The sequence below is a fragment of the Uloborus diversus genome, chromosome 1, assembly GCF_026930045.1.
Source record: "Uloborus diversus isolate 005 chromosome 1, Udiv.v.3.1, whole genome shotgun sequence".
Lineage (NCBI taxonomy): Eukaryota > Metazoa > Arthropoda > Arachnida > Araneae > Uloboridae > Uloborus > Uloborus diversus.
In genome coordinates, this window is record NC_072731.1 from 245,600,571 (window position 1) to 245,606,767 (window position 6,197).

At 34.8% G+C, this 6,197-nt stretch overlaps 1 non-coding gene across 1 annotated transcript; it reads left to right on the plus strand.

Moving 5' to 3' along the window:
* The first annotated feature begins 87 nt into the window (after nucleotides 1-87).
* Nucleotides 88-172, plus strand: Trnal-cag (transfer RNA leucine (anticodon CAG)). Its single transcript has one exon. It is a non-coding gene; the product is annotated as a tRNA-Leu (tRNA).
* Nucleotides 173-6,197: the final 6,025 nt, after the last annotated feature.

Consider the following 6,197-nt stretch of genomic DNA (forward strand, 5'->3'; position numbering starts at 1 on the left):
TAACAGTAAAATGTTAGATAACTTGTAGCAATTTAATTTCAATTTGTAAATCAGGTTTAAATTTTACATTTAATTTTATATTATCATGTCAGGATGGCCGAGCGGTCTAAGGCGCTGCGTTCAGGTCGCAGTCCACTTCTTGTGGGCGTGGGTTCGAATCCCACTTCTGACAGGACCTATTTTTTTTTTCTGCAATGATTAATGATGGCATGTATAATACTCGTACTGATTATTAATGAGAAAATTTTCTTACTTGTTCCAAAATGTATGGATGTAGAATGAGAAGGAAGCGCAAAGAAGTTTGCTGATAATTGTTTTATTTCTTCGAAGAAATCTAAATTTTAGTTTTGAATCATGAAAAGTTAAGTCTCAAACTCACCATCTCAGATTTTTATGAAACTTTCCGTTAACATCTTAAATTTATGTATAATAAAAAAAATAATTTGCTTGAAATTTATGAGCAATTACTATTGGAAAATCTTTAAAAAGCGCATTTTTTTACGTGCTGGCCGTGCTTTAAGCAGGGGTCCCCCCCCCTAAGAGCAAGGGCGCACCCTCCCTAAATATCGTGAAGACCCCTCAAACCAAGAACCTCCCTAAAAATAAGAAAAATTCCTCTCAACCCCCCCCCCCCCCTTAAAAATTTCAATGGCGCAGTCTGCGCCATGACCATCCTAGGTGGTATAATTTAAGGTAGTATATTTAAGGTGGTATAGTTCTAGCTTTATCCTGGGAGATACGGAGTTGCATATTAACATATTGAAAGACAATTACATGCACTAATTTGATCTGTAACTCGGATATTTTTCGTGAACCTAATTTTTTCTAAAAATTTTTAACATTTGAAAATTCAAACATCTTTGGAATAGTGCCCCCCCCCCCCCCCAGTTTCGCCGATACGAAATTTCTTTTCTTCCTGTTTTTCAGTTTTGATGTATTTAAGGGGGAAGAAATTTTAAAGGTCGGCAAAACTGGGGTTAAACCATGAAAATATTTTGCGTGACATTTTATATGTAACTGTACGCATATGTATATGATACATCCAACTTTATAATTGACAGCGAAAAATAGCACTTATTTAATGGTTTGCTTATTTTTTAAATTAATGCATTTTTCACAAGCATAACACATTATGAATTGAAATATATGAAATACTAGCTGCGTTGCCCGGCTTTGCCCGGTCCACCTTGAAAATAAAAATTGTGTCTAGTGACGTATATTCAACAATCAGGCGTAAAAAATAAATTAAAAAAACATCATGATTTCCTTTCACAACAATGACGACAATATTAAAATACTTTTAAGAAATTAAATCCAGAAAGATGGATTTAAAATACGTAACCATGGAAACACTAAATGAAATGAGTTTAAGGAATTAAAATGCGAAAGAAAATGGTTCACAATTTGAATGGAATCGAGATTTCTTAAACTTGATTTAAAAAGGCTTGTAACTTTTTTCCTTTCGAGATAAAAGCTTATTTTTTCGACCATAGGTCGAGTTAGATCTGGAGTAAAAAAGGTGGCTTTTTTCAATGGGGTCAAAAAGAAAGCTGTGGGACAATTCCTTCACTTTTTATTGATTTATTTAATGAAGAAAGAAGTGCTTAAATTTCAGCTAAGCCTTAAAAAAATCGAGCTAAAAACGCAAATAACTCCCGCCATAATAAAGTTAGAGCATTGAAACAAATTGCGTAGAACGCGGAAAATTCTACCCTTTCTAACGATATGTAATATTACTACTTGCGAGTAATTTTTCACCCCCATATTCGGGAATTTATGTGAAAATTGGAAGTAAATTGGAATAAAAAAAGAACTATTCATGGAGTTGTTTTCGAACTGTTCTGCAAACCTTCTCAGGACTCAAAGGAACAAACTGTGAAAATTTCAGCGCAATCGGCCGGGTAGTTCTCGAGTTTTGCGAGTTCAAACACACAGACGCTTTTTGGGGACTTCATTTTATACTATGTAGAGATATGCGTATGTCCACGCGCATACGCAGTCGCTGTGGCAAATTTGTGATATCCGCGATTTGACGTAGAGTACAGTTGCATACATCTTCTGACTCATTCAAATTTAAAATATTTAAAGACTTTGGTTTTTTTTTTTTTTTTTACTTGGTCATAACATACGTTATTTTGTCTTTTTAGTGAACTTTGAAACTAAACTAGGGATTAAACAAGACAAAGAGTTCCATTAAAAGAAAAATAAATCACCCAACAATTGAAATTTTCCCATAAAACGTAAAATAATCCGCGATTTAAGAAAAGAAGTCATTAAATAAAAGCTAGATTGATATAGCCCGCAAGTTGTAAAACATTTAAAAAAAAAACCTTAATGACAGCCAAAAGTACTACTTTTAGTGATTGAAATGGATAGAATAAGCAAAAAAAAAGCATGGACTCAGAAAATACTTTCATTTTCCCAACAGTTTTTTTTTTTTTTTTTAATAATTTATTTTTTAAAATGTCCGATTTTTCAAACAAGACGTGGTCTTCATGACGTCACAAATGATGCACTTTGCCGCATCTTTCTACTACGTTTCCACGTTATGATAATCAAGCAGCGAATTAAAAATTGCCTCTACGCTTGCTATCAACCATATCGTTGCCAGTACACGTGAGTAAAGATGCGAATTAAATAATGTGCTCTTCTGAATGGCAACAGTAAATGGCATTTCATCATTTGTGATGTCATCGGCAGAAGCGTTAAACAATGAAAGTGCACCGATGAAAGTAATCTCTTAAAAATATTAAACTTAGGATCTGACCATTTTTTAAATAATTTGACTATGTTTTTAAGCATGCTCTTTCAGAAAAAAAAATACTTTTAAAATTTTGGAAACGACCCCATTTCTTGTTCTGAACTGGGCTGCTGATACGACTTTCGCGCTTCGTCCGGTATTATGAGTGGGCTTTTATTTTATTTTCAAGTATTATAGAAAAATAAAAAAATAAATAAAGCTCATTAGTACCTTAAAACACTTTTCTTTATTTTTGTTTTAAGCATAAGACATTAAACGTAAACATTTCATTTCAATTTTTAAAAAAGATTTCATATGAGTACAGTTAATTTAAACTAAACCAATCGTTGAACTTCCTTTTTCATAAGTTTTTTGTATTATTTTTAAAACAGAGTTAAGGAGTACGATCTCCACTTTGCTTATAAGTACAGTTTTTTTTAAACTGAAACCAGTTGTTGAACTTTTTATTTCAGATTATGTAAACTGTATTAATGTTAAAGCAGGGCTAAAAACATCAAGTTTTACTCCACGGTTCATTTCAGTTAAGGCAATTGTTAGATAACCTTTGCAGATGTATTCTGTTTTTCTTGCAACAGCAGGTTTAAAAATTTCATAGTACGATTTATTTAAATTGAATCAGTCGATAAATTTTCTTTCTAAGAGGTAAACTGTATCATTGTTACAGCATGGGTAAGAACATCGACCTTTACTGTATTTATGAGTACACTGCGTTCCAATTAAACCGATCGTTGGTCATTCCCTTTCAGGTGTAAACTCTCTCCTTGCTGTGGTTATTCTTGCTATAACAGGGTTAAGAAAATCTGGCTGCACTTCATTTATGAGCACGGTTTTTTTTCCCCAAGTTGAACCAATCGTTAAACTTTTCCTTTCAAAACTCTATTCTTCTTATAACAGAGGTAAGAAAATTGAGCTTCATTGCATTTCTGAGTGCAGTTTTTATAAACTAACTCAATCTTTGGGCACCATTTTCAGATGTATTCTGCGTTTTTGCTTAACAGGGTAAAGAAAATATGGTTTCGCTTCATTTATGAAAACAGTTTTTTTTTTCAATCGGAACCAATCGTTGAACTTTCTTATTTCAGATGTGAACTGTATTCTTGCTATCGTAGTGTTGATTTTATGTATAACTAGCGTATTTCAACTAAACCAATGGTTAAACTTTCTTTTTCAAATGTAAACCGTATTCTTGATATACCAGGGTTAATAACAACCGGCTTCACTTATGTCTGAGTACATTTTATTTAAATTAAACCAATCGTTAAACTTTCCATTTTCAGATGTGAACTGTGCAGTAGGGGACTAAGAATATCAAGTTTCACAACATTTACTTATTCCTTATGAGTTGATTTTCAGTCAGAACATTTGCTTGTACTTTAGTAGGTGACTATGACATCTGAATGCACTATAGATGGCGAGTTGTACCTGTAAACTGGATGGTAGACAGGATTTAATGGATACGATATCAAACTGGCAGTATTTTCATAGACAGGTCTTGAACGTGAACCTACGTCAGACGAATAAACGGCTGAGAAGGTTTCTTGCAGTGGAACTTGCGTATCTTGATCGCTTCTGACCACAGTTTTCACGTTTTGTTGCTCCACATAAGATGTCTGGGCAATGGGTTTAAAACCTGAAGATGAAATAGTTTTACCGTCTTCGACCCTTCCTTGAGGTATCTCAGTGAATTTATTTCCATGATTTGTTTCGTGAACAGTTGGAACCAAAGCGGATACCTTTTTGGAATCAAGATTTTGAGTACGCGAATTGGTTGGTTTGAAACTTCCGGTTCTTTGTTCGGTTGAAATGACGGGAAGTGAACTGATAGTGCCAGGTTTCTTGAGAATGCTACTGCCTTCAGTAGTATGTCTTAAGTCTTTTTCGTCATTGTCATCATAATCGGACGACAAAGAATCAGTAAATGAATGGTTTTCATCATATTTATCTAAAGCATCCATAAAAGCTTTCAGGTTTTCGGTTTCCTTGATGTTGTCTTTTTGGAAAAAAGAAGTGGATGTCTTATCATCGCCCTTCTTTACTTCCAGAAATTTTGCCGATGTTGTGGATTTTTCTTTTTCAGAATGGTATATACCTCTCTCTGCAGGGTGATGTAGAGATTTATCTGCAGTTCCTTTTAGTCCTCTCTCCTCTGGTAGCTCATCATACGATGGTGATTCATTTTCATTTCCAGAATTATAGCTACTTTTACCCGTTGGTTGATGTATCGATTTATCTGAAGTACTTTTTATTCCTCTCTCTTCTGGTAACTCGACATACGAGGGAGACTCCTCATGTAGTTTACTAATTATTTTTCGCTCTTCAGGCTCTATAGATGATTTCTTAAGATTTTCAGTGTTTAATATATGTTCATTGTTCTCAAAATCTTCATCTTTTGTGGAAATATCAATTTTTTCTGCTGTAGACCTACTGTCAGGATCATTATTTCTTGAGTCAAAAGTTGTGGGAAAGGCAGGGAAAGCTTTGAGAGGTTCCTTAGAACGGCTGTTTTCTGTTTCCTCCACACCATAAGGTTTTTTCGAATCTACTGATGAATCTTGAGGCTTAAAATAAATTGTTTTATGCCCGTTCTGAACGTGACCTTGTCCTTGTGAACTAGGCCCTCCTTTGATGTCAAAACCTTTGGAAAGGTCATGCTCAAAACCTACCGTACCTCTTGAGAAGAAATCTTCAACTGGAACAGAGGATGGTATCGTCCCGAAGTCATATCCACGTTCAGAATCGGGCTGAATATCAGAAAAAATTGTTTTTATGTTTTTAATATTTCTTGGGATATTATCGCCTTCTTCTTGGCGTGGTTGGGCATCGGGGTAGAACAAGCATCTTGTGGGTGCTCTAGAAAAATGGGATTTTTCTCCTTCGCTGCCACCGCTTGAAACAAATGAGCCAATGAAGGAATCATAATTGACATTTTCTCCGTCGGATGATAGAAACGTTTGTGCATCTGCGTTCGAAATCGATTTCCTGGAAAGAAACAAAGAAGAAAGTTTTAGTGTCAAGCTCATAGTTTTTGTGAGTTAAAAACGAAAAGTGAGTTAGAGAAGTTGTGTTGCCCACATTTTAAACTTAAATTTGAAATTTTAACTACTGCTACACATTACCACCTCATAAGGCAGATAGGGAGATAAGGGAGATAAGGCAGAGTTGAAAGCAATACAGCTCGGTTAAAACCTTCACAGCAGTTTCGTTCTTATTTTAGGCTCATCAGTCTGGAATAGCCGTAACCGTGCTGCAGACAAATGACTTCGTTGTAGGACTGAGTATATCTTCACCCTGGTAGCTCAACGCTTGTATGAGATTATTCGCAGTGCTGTAGTTGGAAAAAAGTATTTGAGGGAACTAACCTTGGAGTCTTGGGTACTCACCAAAAGAAAAAGTGGTTAGAAAACAATTTGCATCACTTTTGTAATATTTTCGCAAT